Source organism: Hemitrygon akajei, chromosome 5, assembly GCF_048418815.1.
Source record: "Hemitrygon akajei chromosome 5, sHemAka1.3, whole genome shotgun sequence".
Taxonomy (NCBI): Eukaryota; Metazoa; Chordata; class Chondrichthyes; order Myliobatiformes; family Dasyatidae; genus Hemitrygon; species Hemitrygon akajei.
In genome coordinates this window covers 74,331,243-74,346,811 of record NC_133128.1, presented here as the reverse complement: position 1 = coordinate 74,346,811, position 15,569 = coordinate 74,331,243, and the positions used below count along the sequence as shown (strand labels likewise).

Genomic DNA, 15,569 nt, shown 5'->3' with positions numbered 1-15,569 from the left:
CTGGAACACCACACAATCCCCTGCAAGAACTCGGCAAGTCAAGTAACACCAGTGGCAGGAAAGAAACCAAAAACAAAATGCTGATTAAGTAAACCCAGAAGATGAGGTTTCTGCTAGACACTGGTCTTTGGGGACAATCTTGTTGACTTCACAGCTTTATTTTGCTACCACATTTTGATGATGGGATTGATAAGATGACAAAATAATCAGTTCACAACTAGCTTCAACAATGCAAGAAAGTGAGTGCAACCAAAACTGTTAATAAAATGTAGGCTTAATCCAAATTCAGCGAGGGTAGAACATCCAATGTGTTGAGTGTAGATTACGCAACATTGATTTCTCGGAAGAGCCCTGAATACTTACTGGGACTCATCCTCGTTTCCAAGCCATCAGTTGCGTGTACTTAATCTATCATTGCAAAACGAGAAATGGAAGACTGGCATAACATAAAAACATCACGCAGTTGCAGGGGGATGTGCACATGGCTCAGCATCAAGCCCTGCTGGGAATCACCCACTTTTAAGGAAATGGAAGCCCTTGCAACCTGAGAAGGTAGTGAAGTCATCTGCAAGAACTAGCACATGGCTTCCTCCTGAAAAACTTTAGGAAATCGGCAATGAGTAATTCAGGGCCTTAGCAACACACACAAAATGCTGGTGGAGCACAGCAGGCCAGGCAGCATCTATAGGGAGAAGCACTGTCGACATTTCGGGCCTAGACCCTTCATCAGGACTCAACTTGAGTTCTGTGTGTTGCTTGAATTTCCAGCATCTGCAGATTTCCTCGTGTTTGCAATTCAAAGCCTTATCCTGGTTTTGTTGCTTCCATGTAGTAATGGAAGGTTATTACTCGGTACCAATCACAATACGATCAAACAAAACTCACATAGCCACTTGGACCTGCTATGCAAAACAGTATCAGACATATCTGACCATTGGCCTCAGCTCCACTTTTATACCTGACCCTCCCATAACAAAATATCCCCATATAATCCAAAAATTAATCACTTCCTTTAATATTTTTCATGACAGCACCTTCAGTGCTTTGGAGTAAATTCCAAAAAGTACCAATCACCTGCTCACTATTAATTTCAGAGCACTTTATAACATACATTGCTGTTTTAGCCTTTTTAAATGGGCACAAAAGGAGCATAGCAACTTTACTGCTGCAGATGGAGCTGATTACCGCAACAGGTAACACAAGTCTCCATGTTGGGAAATGCATTCTTCTCAGTCTAAGTTCATGTAGACAATGCACTCTTTTCAAGAGGGACTTCTGTCATAATATCCATCAACAAGATTTTTTCCAGGTAGAATTGCGAAGCAAAAACAGTTCCAACTCCTCAAAGTATGAGGTTCAGACTCCGGAGAGTTAAGTGATCGCCACCAGACCGAATTCAATTTTGGTTAAGGAAGCCATCCCCACCATCCATTTTGAGTACACTCTTTTGCCATTGAGCAACTACCCACTAATGCACATTTGCACACCTTTGTTGGAATTAAGACACCACTGTGACTGGAAGAGGTGTAGTTACTTGGCCTAATCCTAAAGCATACAATTTATAAACTAGATACCACCATCAAACCCCACCCACCGTGGAGCTTTCAGATAGCCGAATTACAATCAGTAAATAAATGAAAATATTCTGTCATTAAGTCAAACAGTTTAGAACTGTATCATGCATGCATTAAATTCAGTTGCCACATTAAGTATTTAATTTCTACATTGGTAACATCTGCATAAGATTCTCTATAGTTATAGATATTAGACCTACAAAATATTAATATAAACCAATGAGTGCCAATTAAAACTTCTGAATCAACTTCATTTACTACCACCTTCCATTTGACACTAGGAAGAATAAAGTTCTACTTTACAGCATCGACCAAAGGAGCAGATCACAGCAATTTGACCTGTTTTATGACTAACTGCTCCCGCAGAGGCAATTCATGGAGGGGGGGAGAAAAAAAATTGAAGTCTAGTTTATAGTACCTGCTTTCTGACTTCAAAGTTCTGTAAAAATCTGAATTTACAGCTTTAACTTTAGAGGATGTTTACTTACACAGCATCAAGTTACTTCTGGTGGAAGTTTGATCAATCATCACTCCTCTAACTGCATCACGTAACCATAAAGATAAATTAAAAACAAAGCACAACTCAATTCGATTTTGAATGTTTATTTGCATATCAAAAACAGTTACTCTGCAATCCAAGGAACCTAACAAAAATGGCACTCTACATTCGATTTAACCTAACACAGTCCCTTGGCAGATTTGCTCCATTCACAGACATTTGGTTAAGATTCCTGCAGTCGTTTTCCAGGCTCCTCTTGACATGCAAGCTCTTTAGTGCCATCAGAAGACAAGCCAGTCAGATGGTCAGTAGTTCCAATTGGTGTTTTTTTTTAAACAAAAAACAAGGCCAGGAAGAAACAAAATGAGGGCAGGGAAGAAACAAGGAAAGGGGAAGTGGAATGGGGAAGGAGCCAGCCAGTTCACTTAATCCCATCACACTGCATCCAAAAGGGTTTTTTTTCCTTTTACAAAGATATATAGCTAGAAGGCAATGCTTGTGGAATGTACAGCACAAATTAGAAAGCCACTCTCATTGTCCCGGTGTTTCTTTCGCTGCTTTCTTTTCTGCTTCGATTGCTGAAAGAGAGCAGAGAAGGGTTAATTTTACATCCAACCCGGGCATTCCACCCAGTAAAATCCAAGGGAAGGAACATTCTTGGAAGGGGTGCAAACACAATGTGATAAAGAGATTAAGAGAATTTAGATGATAGGGCTATGCCATTACATCACTGCGTCTGGCACGCTCCATATTATCAACTCCTCCCTCACAGCCCATTAGTTAAAAATTAACGGCAAAATGCCCACCCAAAATTCAGCTAGTGCGCATTGTTCTAAGTAAACTATAGGCTTGTGAAAGTCTAGGCATTTCAAAAAACTTAAGTATGCATATAATGTATTTTTTTAAAAAAAGTGCTCACTACCCCTGAAAAACTTTTCCCATTAAGGGGCTCTGTATTACTTCTACTCACTGGCTGCATCAGGCAAGGGGTTCTTTTCCGCGGTGTCAGTTTGTTGAAGTGTTTCCTTTTTGAAGCCAGTGATCTCCTTTTGCAGATCGCTACCGATTGCGTGCTTGGTTTCCTCGTCTGCCATCTCGGAAGGCTGGCGACCTGCACCAGAACATAAGCGTTAACCCGAGGTGCGTTTTGTGGCGGTTGGAGGGCGCACAGCGTCTCCGAGCAGGTACAGTGAGCTGTAGCCCACGCGTCCGGCCACTTCCTGGCAGTCAGAGCGGCGACGAGGGCAGGGCGGTCACCGCTCGTTGTCGATACGAATACAAATACTGCAGTTTCCTCTACAACCCCACCATACTACCACCACTCCCCAATACAAGATTCTGTTGGTCCAACTCATTCCCTTCTTAATATTTCATTCCCGTTTTACTCATCTCTTTAATGCCCCCCCACAAGCCTTACCCCCATGTTTTAATAAAAAATAAATCTATTGAAGCTAATTTTAAAAAAAACACTTGCTAAAGAATCCAACACTATCTGCAAAAATGCAACACAAAGATGCAAAAGAACCGGCGCATTGCAAAATGCTAAAACTATCATTCGTGCCAGCTGGTTGCACAAAGAACATGCCAGTGAAAAAAATGAAACTGCAAATCTGAGCAATATTATACAAGTTTCATCAGTAAAACAAACAATAAAAACGACAAATTACTCACAACCTCTTACCAAACGGCAATAGCTGCTTCGTTTAACAAAAAGCCGGTAACTCAGTTACAACCCTCGCTACAGAAGACTGACGTCTATTGCCTTGGGGCCACGCTGTTATATTGGGGTTTATGCAAATCAGGTTCTGCCTCAACACCGCCCTTTGTCCAACAAAGTTTCATTAGCCATTTGATAGGAGCCAGGGCTCTGGGCGGGCTGGTGGGAGGGGTCTCACCGGCTGTATTTCCTGACAGATTCCTTCACCTTCGAACACTTGCAACATTTACCGATAGCGACATCAAGCGAAATCAGTGGGGTATTGTCCGTACAGGGGAGCCCCCCGCAGCGACTAGTTTCGTTTTCATAGCCACCTAAAACAACGACGTTGGGCCTGTAGTCCCAACGTATGTTATTGCACCCTTAAGGAGACATGGTGTCATCAGAGTACGTAAAACAGAGGATCAAAACATAGAGGAGCAGAAGTAATAAGCAAAGTTATTCCAAAGAAATTCTTATCAAATAATATTGTGCATGAATGTGCAAATAGGCTGCCTGCCTCAACAGAGAGTACACTTAAAAGAAGCTTCAGTAGGTTTGGAGTGTCCAGAAAGAGACTGTGAATGTCTCTCTATAAATACAAGCCCAAGTCTGCTTTCCTGTGGGGGCCTAATATTAAGGCCTAAGGTGTTTCACTGGATCACAGGGTTTTGTGTATTTGGGAAGAAAACTGAGTATTAATAGCCACAAAAGACAAAATGTGACTGTCGTTTAATGTTCCTTGAACCTGAGTGCATACTTGCATATTTTGTGTGGCTCTGATATAAAAAGCTACAGTATGAACCAGCATTTAACTTCACAACTCCAATGACCTTGAGTGAACCTGACTTCTGGTATTGTCTGTGAAAACTTTGCAAATGCTCCCTGAAATGGCATGGGCTGGTGCTCCCTGGTGCTCCACATTCCTCCACCATGGCAAATTGTGTGAGGTGATTGGTCAATAAGTCGTCATAAGTTGCTGTGAAGGGGAGTGGCAGGAGAGCAAGAGGACTTCACTGGCACATGGGAGAGAGAGAGAGGCTTCAGGGAACGGTTCTTGTAGAAATGCAGTGAGACACACTATAGTCCAAATGGCCAGCTTTTAAGTTAGAAAGGGGAGAAGAAAAAAGGAGTTTTGTTTTGCAAATTAGATGAAAACTCAATGCTCTATTCTGGTTGGACAGGGGAAAAGCGAAAGATGGCTTTGCTTTAAGACATATATGTCAAACTCAAGGCCCGTGGGCCAAATCCGGCCCACAGTGGAATTATCTTTGGCCCGCGAGATAATATCTAATTACTATTAAAGCTGGCCCCAGTAATTGAAGCGCCTATGGCGTATGATATGGCTAATGCTGAGTTTATTCAGGTACCAGGTTTTCAGGGTTTTTAGTGTTTATTCGGTTTCCCTGGTTTATTTCCTGAATATCATTAATGAATAAATTTTTTTTCTATTAGTGGTATATTGCATGCACCACTAATACTACAAATCCCACAATGCACTGCCAGTGCATTGCTCACACTTGCCTTACTCTCTCATCAGCATCCTTATGGCGCTAGTCACGTGTGGTCAACTTTCAGCTATCCCTCACCCCAAAAATGGCTGAACGAAAGGTGGACTTTGAAAACAGGGGTTTTCAAGGCAGGTGGGAGGCAGAGTATATGTTCGCAGATATAAAGGGCAAACCTGTTTGTCTTATGTGCGGAGACAGTGTGGCTGTAATTAAAGAATATAACGTAAGACGACACTATGAAACGAAACACCACGACAAATACAAGCATCTGGACAAGAAACAGAAGCTCCAGAAGGTAGAAGAGTTGAAAAGAAGTCTGGCGTCACAGCAGGCTATGTTCACAAAGCCAAAACACAAAGTGAGGCTGCTGTAAAGGCTAGTTTTATTGTGGCAGCAGAGATCGCTAAATCAGCCCGGCCCTTTACCGAGGGAGAATTTGTTAAAAACTGCATGATGAAAGTTTGCGACGTCGTGTGCCCAGATAAAAGGCAAGCATTTTCAAATGTGAGCCTGAGCAGAAACACCGTTGCTGACCGTGTACGTGAGCTTGCCACCAATCTACAACAACAGCTGGTGGGGAAGGGAAGAGATTTCATCGCATATTCCCTTGCTGTGGATGAGAGCAGGGACACTTCTGATACTGCCTAATTGTCAATTTTCATTCGTGGAGTGGACTCAAGTCTGTGTGTAACAGAGGAACTTTTGGGATTAAGATCAATGCATGGCACAACTACTGGAAAAGATCTCTTTGAAGAGGTATCCAGATGTGTAAATATAATGAGGCTGCCTTGCGATAAACTTGTGGGACTGACGACAGATGGAGCGCCCGCGATGTGCGGTCAAAAGAGTGGATTGGTGGGCAGGATCCGGGAGAAGATGCGGGAGGAAAACGGCGCAGGTGAGCTGACAGCTTATCACTGCATCATACACCAGGAATCGTTGTGTGGCAAAGCCTTGAAAATGGAACATATAATGAGCACCATAACACGAGCAGTTAACTTCATAAGAGCCAAAGGTTTGAATCACGGCGAGAGTTCAAGTCGTTTCTGGAGGAGTTGGGTTCAGAATATAATGATTTGCCCTATCACACAGAGGTGCGATGGTTAAGCCAAGGAAAAGTTTCGAGTTGCGTGAGGAGATCTGTCAGTTCATGGAAAGCAAAGGGAAAGACACAACAGAGCTCCGGGATAAAAAGTTGCTTTGTGAAATGGCGTTTCTGTGTGACATCACGAGCCATCTCAATGCGCTCAACCTGCAGCTTCAGGGGCGGGATCGTGTGATCACAGACATGTACGCTGCAGTGAGGGCTTTTAAAACCAAGCTGCGCCTGTGGGAGACGCAGATGCAGCAAGAAAACTTGAGCCATTTTCCGTGTTACCAAACTATGAAAGAGCAGGTTTCTACCGCAGTGTTCCCACGTGCAAAGTTTGCTGAAAAACTTAGCATACTTGGTGCCGACTTCACACAGCGATTTGCCGACTTTGAAGCCCAAAAAAGCAGGTTTGAACTGCTCAGTAATCCATTTGCAGCTGACGTGGAAAGCGCACCAACCAACATACAAATGGAGCTGATTGAACTCCAATGTAGTGACACACTCAGGGCAAAGTATGACTCGGTGGGCGCTGCACAGTTTCTACGTTTCATTCCCGACACAATGCCCCAGCTGTGTACCCAAGCTGCTCAAATGCTCTCTATGTTTGGCAGCACATATCTGTGTGAACAACTGTTCTCTTTGATGAAGATAAACAAAACATCACACAGGAGTCGTCTTTCTGATGAACACCTTCACTCAATTCTGAGGATTTCCTCAGCTCAGAGCCTGACTCCAAACATTGATGAACTTGCATCCAAGATGAGATGCCAAGTATCTGGCTTAGACTAGTGTGAATCAGAGAGTGTTGGCCTGTGGAAAAATGTTTTCATTAGAAATTACTCCGGAAAAGCTGCAGCTAAAGCCATAAGAAATAAATGCAACTGATTTTTTATTTATTTAATGTTCAATGTTGTTTTTGTAGGCAATAACCTAAGCTTTGTTAGTTCCAGGTTAATATGTGTAATAAATTCATTTCAATAAGTTTTGCAATAAACGCTGAACCAGTCCGGCCCTCGACTTGTACCGATTTTTTAATTTTGGCCCACTGTGTATTTGAGTTTGACACCCCTGCTTTAAGATGAAGATAGAACCCAGTAATGAGGTGGGATGTTTGCAAATAAAGGCAATGACTTCACCCCACACCAGCAGGTTTTGTGAACAGGCCTGGTTTAAAGGCACTTCGACTGTGCAACATATGACTAATGTTAAGCATGCTGGCTTAACATGAGCTAGGAGCCAGAATTTTGGGAAGCAAAAGGCTGCTGGAGCTCAACAGGTGGCATCGGGTTTGGTTAAGGTAGAAGGATAACGCTATGCAGACTTATTCTGGTTTGGCAAAATTTCAATGAATTAGATCCTAACCTTTGATATAACTAGGACTAAGGGAAGTTTAAAAGGTCTTTAATTGTGACTTGCCCTGGAGCCCTGACTCCAAACAGATGCACTTTTGAGCAGCACATGAATTGTATCTGAGGAAACCCGAGTTGACGTCAAAGATAGAACTTTTCATGGGCCTCATAGCAAGTTTGTATTCATTCTGGCTGTATGCACTGGGATGAATTTTAAACCTCAATATATCATTTATCGTGGACTTCTGCTTGTAGTAATGCAAAGTAGCAGTCACTTACGGTAGTGCATAACCAGTCCTTTGGTTATTGTACAATTTCCTGTACAACTTAGAACCAGTTTGCTCTCTGACAACTGTAAACAGAAACAATTTTGGAAATAATCGGGCTTAAATTGTGAAGAATATCAGTGGCTGTGCCTGAAAATGTGAGCTTTGTGAAGGATTTTTGTTTGATCACTATTCATACTTTAGGGATATAAACATTTAACAGCAATTTTCGGTCCTCAACCATTACTCCATGACCAGCCAAATTCTAGCTGGCTCAGGACCACTGAAATCGGAGGAAGCTCCAGAAAGGCTCTGAGTACTTTATGTCTCACAGCTGGAAGCACAGCGCCATTGCTTCCCAACAGTCACACTTTGGGCACTTTACAAAGGAATCAAGAAGCAACACACAAAATGTGACTGCAGCTTGCACAGACATGAAAATCGAGCAATTTCCTTATATTCTGTTCCCCTTTTACATTGCCTTTCACTTAACCTTTTCCTCTTTTCTGCTTTTTTATCTCTTTTTTTTGTCTTCACCAGGCCACGCTACATTATTCTTTTCTTTTGTTCTGCAACAAACTAAAGCAAATGTTCACTGTGGTTGTGAAAATATTTCAGTATTCAGTTGTCACTTCTCGATTAAAATTACAGATCCCACGATGACGCAGCAAATTTATCCAGAGAGTAACTCAGTGAGGGAGGCTGGAAAGCCCTGGAATTTACTTTCTGGTTGTAACCAATGATTTCAGTCGGTACTTTTGATGCTCAGACAGGGATTGCAACAATGGCACAGGGTCTTACCGAAAAAAAAACATCTATCATCCAGGCCTGTTAAGATCACTTAAGACCCTCTACGGTAGAAGAGGAACACCTTATCTTTGCAGTCAATTATTGCTCAGTCCTAGAGCTCTTTTTTTTCCTTCCCCAGGAATCGGATCTTCCCAGAGGTTTGCATCCTTTTTGTCCATGGCAATGCAGGGGCCTGGGAGAATGTTAATTTTGTGTCTGTTGCTTGGATTTCCAGCATCTGCAGATTTTCTTATGTATGGAATATGTTCCTGTTAGCTTTCAGTCAGTACCTCCCTTGCATCCATCAAAGCCAAAGAAAGAAGCCCCAGAGCATTTTGTGGCAGTTATTGCTGGAGATGCTTTTTTCAGGGGGGAAAGTATAGCTAATGGATCAAAGTGACCACGTAAAGAGCAGTACCCAAGAGACTGAACACCTGATAAAAATGATTATTATCTCAACCACTTTATAATCAAATCACAAAATCTCTTCCACTGAGGTGAGATCTACTTCACAACTAATGAGTTGAATGGAATACGATTCCCTCTGGAACTAGATGCTTTAATACGAATGAATTGCCAGGAAGGATCAATAGCTCAATGTGTAAGTGTGGGTGTGCACTAAAATCTGGTGACCAGTTCCTCCAGGCCAGTGACTATTTAAAGCAGACAAACTCAGTTATCAAAACAAACCAGCAAAGCCTCATTAACAGAACTAAATGATTTGAGAGTTAATCCATTTGTTTTATTGGTCTGTGTTGTTCTCTGTCTTCATGGCAGAAAATACCTACTAATACTCATGTTAAAGAGGGAGGTATTAGAGTGCTATGTACCATCCCATCCCAGAAGATGCTTATACTTCAGAAGAGGTGTGGACTTTAAAGCTGAAAATAAAATCTACCCGAAAAGTGGTACCTACAGAGATCAGACTGGCTGAGCCCTGCCAGGGGTCCATGTGGTGTTGAGCAGTATTCTTGGGGGCTTAATTGTGGTGGAATGTTGGGCAGGATCCTCGGCCTACTGAATGGGATCCTTAATAAAGATTGTAGGCAGTCAACCAGAAACATGAGATATAATGACTCTCACATAAAACAGCGACCAAATGACTGCAACATCCCTACTGTGGTGTAACAAAGTGGTTAGCTAGATAGTTAAAGTAAGTGTCAACTAAAGAGCTTCACCGGTGGGCAGAGGGGATGATGAGAGAAGTGATGTTGATCAAGGCTGCCTCTCCCTTCCCTTCTATGACTAATTTAGTGCAGGGGTTCCCAACCTGGGATCTTCTGAGCCCTTGGTTAATGGTAGGAGTCCAAGGCACAGAAAAGGTTGGATCCCCTGATTTAGTGGACCTTCTACATTTGTCTCAGAAAGCAGATAATGCTTTGGTTTAAAATTACATCAGAAAGATCAGTAATGTGATGCCTTTACAAAGATGGATTGAAATGACAGTCTTTACGTACTCCAGCTGACCATCAGGATTAAACACACACGATTCTATCTCTGAAGATAAGCAGAGCATGAATGAAATCATTTGCATTGTTCAAGTGACCATCTTGGAAGAGATCAGCTCAGTCAGCAAGATTGAACTCAGTCCTTATCATTAGCTCAGTTCCCCAATAAATAAGGCATTTACCACCTAAAAACAAATGTGATGCCTGGGCCCTGGCATCTCCAACAGATACTTTACAGATAAAGTGCAATGACTCCAACAAGATCAACTGCTGCAGAGAAATCTTTGGTTGATAACTCACAGTACCTTGAGCATCAATGGGCTCATATATCATATGTTCATCTCTGGCTATTGATAGCTACTGCAACAATCAATGTGATAATATGTATCACATATACTGTACAATACTCCTTTCAGCAGAGGAATATTCATATCTTGAATATAAGTATTCAAAAATCTTGAAAAAGTTTTCACCCCCAGAGTTCTATCAAATCACCTTAGATCTGGGCCCTTGAGTTTTTGGTTTTATTTCCTTGGGGGAGAAAAAAACAAACTGCCCTTATTCACCCAACCTATGCCTAAAAATCTCACTTTTATTTGATAAACCTCCTACGAAGCACATTTTGCAAAATTAAAGATATTGTGTACATGAAATTCTGTTGTTTCTAAGGTCATAAGACCATTAGACTGTAAGACATGGGAGCAGAATTAGGCCATTGGGCCCATCAGGTCTACTCTGCCATTCCATCATGGCTGTTTCATTTTCTCTCTCAACACCGTTTGCCGGCCTTCTCCCTGTAACCGTTGACACCCTTACTAATCAAGAACCTTTCGACCTCCACTTTAAATATACCCAAAGACTTGGCCTCCACAGCCATCTGTGGCAATAAATTCCCTATTTTCACCACCCTCTGACTAAAGAAAATCCTCCTCATCTCTGTTCAAAAGGGATGTCTTTGTAATCTGAAGTTGTCCCCAGCTATTGGAAACATCCTCTCCACATACGCTCTATCTAGGTCTTTCAATATTCAATTGGTTTCAAGGAGATCCCCTATCATTTTTGTAAACCAGCGAGTACAGACCCAGAGCCATCAAATGTTCCAAGTTAACAACAACCACTGACTCTCCTTTGTTTATACTGTCCGTTATTTCTTCAAAGAATTCCAAACCCTGACACTCTTGAATTTTTGGCATATTGTGAGTGTCTTCCATTGTAAAATCTGACACAAAATACTTATTCCTTCCATCTGCCTTTTCATTGCACGACATTATAACCTCTTCAGCGACATTTTCCAGCAGCTCACTATCCACTCTTGCCTCTCTTTTACTCTTTATATATTTGAAAAAAAAAAAAGACTTTTGACATGCTCTTTTATATATTTGGCTACTTACCTTTTTATCATCTTTTCTCTCCTTATTGCAATTTAGTTGGCTTCTGTTGGTTTCTAAAAGCATCCCAAACCTCTAGCTTCTCAGTATTTTTATCTATAATATATATGGCCTCTCTTTTGCTTTTATGCGATCTTTAACTTCAATTTTTTGAATTGAATACATGGACCTCAAGGCTATATTCGGCAAGTCTCGGGCTATTTCCCTGCCACCTCATCGTCCATATGATTGTGCCATTAACCCCTTTCCTGGCACATCTCCTCCAAGGGGCCGCCTGTATTTCCTGTCTGTACCTGAAACAGAAGCCGTGAGTAAGTACATTCAAGAGTCTCTGGCTGTAGGCAGCATCCGGCCGTCTTCCTCCCCTGCTGGTAATGTTTCTTTTCTTTGTTGAAAAGAAGGACGGCTCCTTGTGTCCATGCATTGATTACTGGGGACTGAATGAAGTCACTGTTAAGAACCATTATCATCTTCCGCTCATGACCTCGGCATTGGAACTACTACTAGGAGCCTCAGTTTTCACCAAGCTTGATCTCCATAACGCCTACCATCTTGTCCACATCCATGAAGACGGCCTTCAACACCACCTCAGGCCAGTATGATTATCTGGTTGTGCCATTCGGGCTCACCAATGCCCCCGCTGTCTTCTTATTCCTGATAAATGGCGTTCTCAGGGACATCCTCAACTACTTTGTTTTTTGTGCATCCCGACAACATTTTGGTTTTCTCTAAGTCCGGTGCTGAGTTCTCCAGTGCCTATGTGAAGGTTGAGAAATGTGAGTTTCATCGCAATACAGTCTCCTCCTGGGGAATGTAATTTCAGGTGGTTCCATTCCGATGCACCAACAGAAGGTCAAGGCGGTGGTCGAATGGCCCCAACCCTCAACTCGTCGGGATTTGCAACACTTCTTGGGCTTTGCTACCTTCTATCACCGCTTCATCAGAAATGACAGCACACTGGCTGCTCCACCCACTGCTCTTACCTCATCGGCAGTCAGATTCTCCTGGTCCCCTGCTGCTGAAAAAGCATTCTTTGACCTGAAGGCAAGTTTCACCTCTGACCCCATCCTGATTCAACTCGACACCGACCGGCAGTTCATTGTGAAGGTGGATGCATCTGACATTGGCGTAGGAGCTGTTTTCTCTCAGCACTCGGCCAAGGATGAGAAGGTACACCCCTGCGTCGTCTTCTCTCACCACCTCACTCCCACGGAGCGGAATTACGATGTCTGAAACCGGGAGCTGCTGGCTGTGAAGCTAGCTCCGAAGGAGTGGTGGCAATGTCTGGAGGGAGCAAAGGTACCATTCTCAGTCTGGACTGATCAGAAGAATCTGGAATATATCCATACAGCCAGGTGTCTCAACTCCCGTCATGCTCATTGGTCTCTGTTTTTCTCAAGATTCAATTTTACTCTGTCTTTTTGCTCCAGTTCCAAGAATGGAAAACCTGATGCACTCTCCCAAAGATTTCCTTCCTCTGAGACTCCTGAGGTACCCGATGTCATCTTCCCTGCCCACTGTCAGGTGGGTGCAGCGCAATGGGACATTGAAGCCATGGTGCGAGCTGCTCAACAGAAAGAGGCAGCCCCTAGTCAATGCCCCGCTAACCATGTTTATCTTCCCAGCTCTGTCTGCTGACGGGTATTGCAGTGGGGTCATTCTACCCGGTTATCCTGTCACCTTGTACCAAGTGTACTCAAGCCTTCATCAGTTAGTGGTTCTGGTGACCCTCCATGGGAGATGACATCCACAACTTTGTCTCAGCCTGCTCGGTCTGTGCTCGAGGCAAGAGCTCTAACCAGTCACCTGCTGGTGGTCTGTTACAACCCCTGTCTATCCCCAAGAGTCCCTAGTCCCACATTGCCCTGAATTTTGTCACTGGTCTTCCCGTATTAGATAGTAATACCACCATTCTCACAGCAGTTGATCGTTTCTCCAAGTCTGTACACTTCATTCCTTTACCTAAACTCCCCTCGGCCAAAGAAACAGCCAAATTACTAGTACTGCATGCTTTTAAATTACATGGCTTATCTGTAGATGTTGTGTCAGACAGGAGCTCTCAATTCATGTCTAACTTCTAGAGGGTGTCCTATAATCTTCTGGGTGCCTCCATGAGTTTGCCTTCAGGATTCCACCCACAGACCAATGGCCAGACAGAGCAGGCCAACCAACAGCTAGAGACTGTATTGCGGTGTCTGGTCTCCCAGAACCCCTCTGCGTGGAGTCAGCTACCGTGGGCTGAGTAGGCTATAAACTCTGATCTGTCCTCATCCACCGGTCTGTCCCCCTTTGAGGGCTGCCTTGGCTGTTTCCACTGTTGCACCTCCATTGTTTCCTGCCCAGGAGCAGGAGGTTGGCATTTCACCAGCAGTTGTCAGCGGACGTGGAGACGCATTCACTCTGCCCTTCTCTGTGCCTCTGCTAGGATGAAGCGTCAAGCTGACTGCCATCGCTCCAAGGCCCCACGTTACTGCCAGGGACAGCTTGTGTGGCATTCAACCCAAGGCCTGCCAATCAAGGCGGATCCCTGCAAGCTCGCCCCTCACTTCATTGGCCCCTTTCCCATTGCTAAAATCATCAGCCCTGTTGCCGGCCATCTCCAGCTCCCCTCTACTCTCCGCCGCATTCATCCCACCTTCCATGCATCCTGCATCAAGCTTTTCATGAGCTAACCTCTGCGTCCTGTCCCCAACCCCCCTCCACGGCTCATCGATGGGTTAGAGGCCTTCACAGTGCGTCGACTGCTGGATGTTCATCGCTGGGGCCGTGGCCTCCAGTACCTTGTGGACTGAGAGGGCTACGGTCCTGAAGAGAGGTGCTGGGTCCCCATCTGTAACAATCTGGACCCCTCTCTCTCATCAGGGACTTTCATCGCCAGCACCCAGCTCTACCTTCCGTGACACCAGTAGGCATCTGTAGGGGAGAGGTGGGTTAATGTCAGTACCTCCAGTTGAACTCTTTTTTTTTGTGTATTTCCCCCTAGCTGTCAGTCTGTGGTTTTGTATTGCCATGTGTTCCTGTCCCCGCTCCTGCTCTACTCCGGCCCCTGTATCACTGAGAACTCTGTCTCTCACCTGTTTCTCATTATTACCTGTATTGCTGTCACCTCTGTCTCATTGTGCTCCACCTATCATCTGCCTCTCTGTTTATTGCTCAGTGTATTTCAGTCCTTTGTTTTCACCTGTTTGTTGCTAGTTTGTGCCAGTGAATTTTACTGAGCCTTTCCAGTATTCATATCTGTATTCTGTCTGTCTGAATATCGACTCTGCCTGTTTCCTGATTCTGGTTTTTGAATTTCTCTGGATGTTTTGATCTGTGCCTGAACTTTGACACTGACTTTGTTCACACCTCGGGATTTGTTACTCAATTAATATCACTGTGTGCACAGTACAGGGTCTGCGATCGGATCCCTACTCCAGCCTCCTGACAAAAATATTCCATTTTTTTATTGACTCAATTACTCTAATCAGTTGTACCTCCTTATAAGGAGTATTTTTCTTGTGATAACACCAGGGCAACCCAATGTCACACAGAAAAAAAAACCAGTTGGAGATCAGGTGATGTATGAGCATACAAGTACTTGAAAAAAGTTCTAATGTCATCTAAGAAGATGACAGAGTTTGTCATTTAAATGTTGGTTATAATTGATACCTGTACCTGTCTGGAAGCCAGAGAAAAGTTTATACAAGTAGTTCTTTCCTGAAGACTAGGAATAAATGATAGTTCTGGCAGTGGTTCAGTGGGAATATAAATGGTATGCAAATAAAACCACAAACCGATTTGGATTCATGTTGATTCTCAGTTAGCTTAACCATTGGTGACATGTATATTTCTCCTGGTTGATTATGTTTCACCCCAGCCATTAAGGGGAAATGCTTGGTCCACCAGAGAATAGCAGAGGTGAGTCCTAAAAGCCCTTCTCAGGGTACCATCAACAGTCCTGCCAAAGAGTCTCA

The 15,569-nt window shown here is 43.5% G+C and overlaps 1 long non-coding RNA gene across 1 annotated transcript; it reads right to left on the bottom strand.

The window, feature by feature from the left end:
• Positions 1-2,161: 2,161 nt before the first annotated feature.
• On the bottom strand, positions 2,162-3,911 carry LOC140727879 (uncharacterized). The gene is made up of 3 exons (XR_012098960.1): positions 3,755-3,911; positions 3,044-3,184; positions 2,162-2,651 (listed from the first exon to the last, which is right to left on the bottom strand). It is a non-coding gene; the product is annotated as an uncharacterized lncRNA (long non-coding RNA).
• Positions 3,912-15,569: the final 11,658 nt, after the last annotated feature.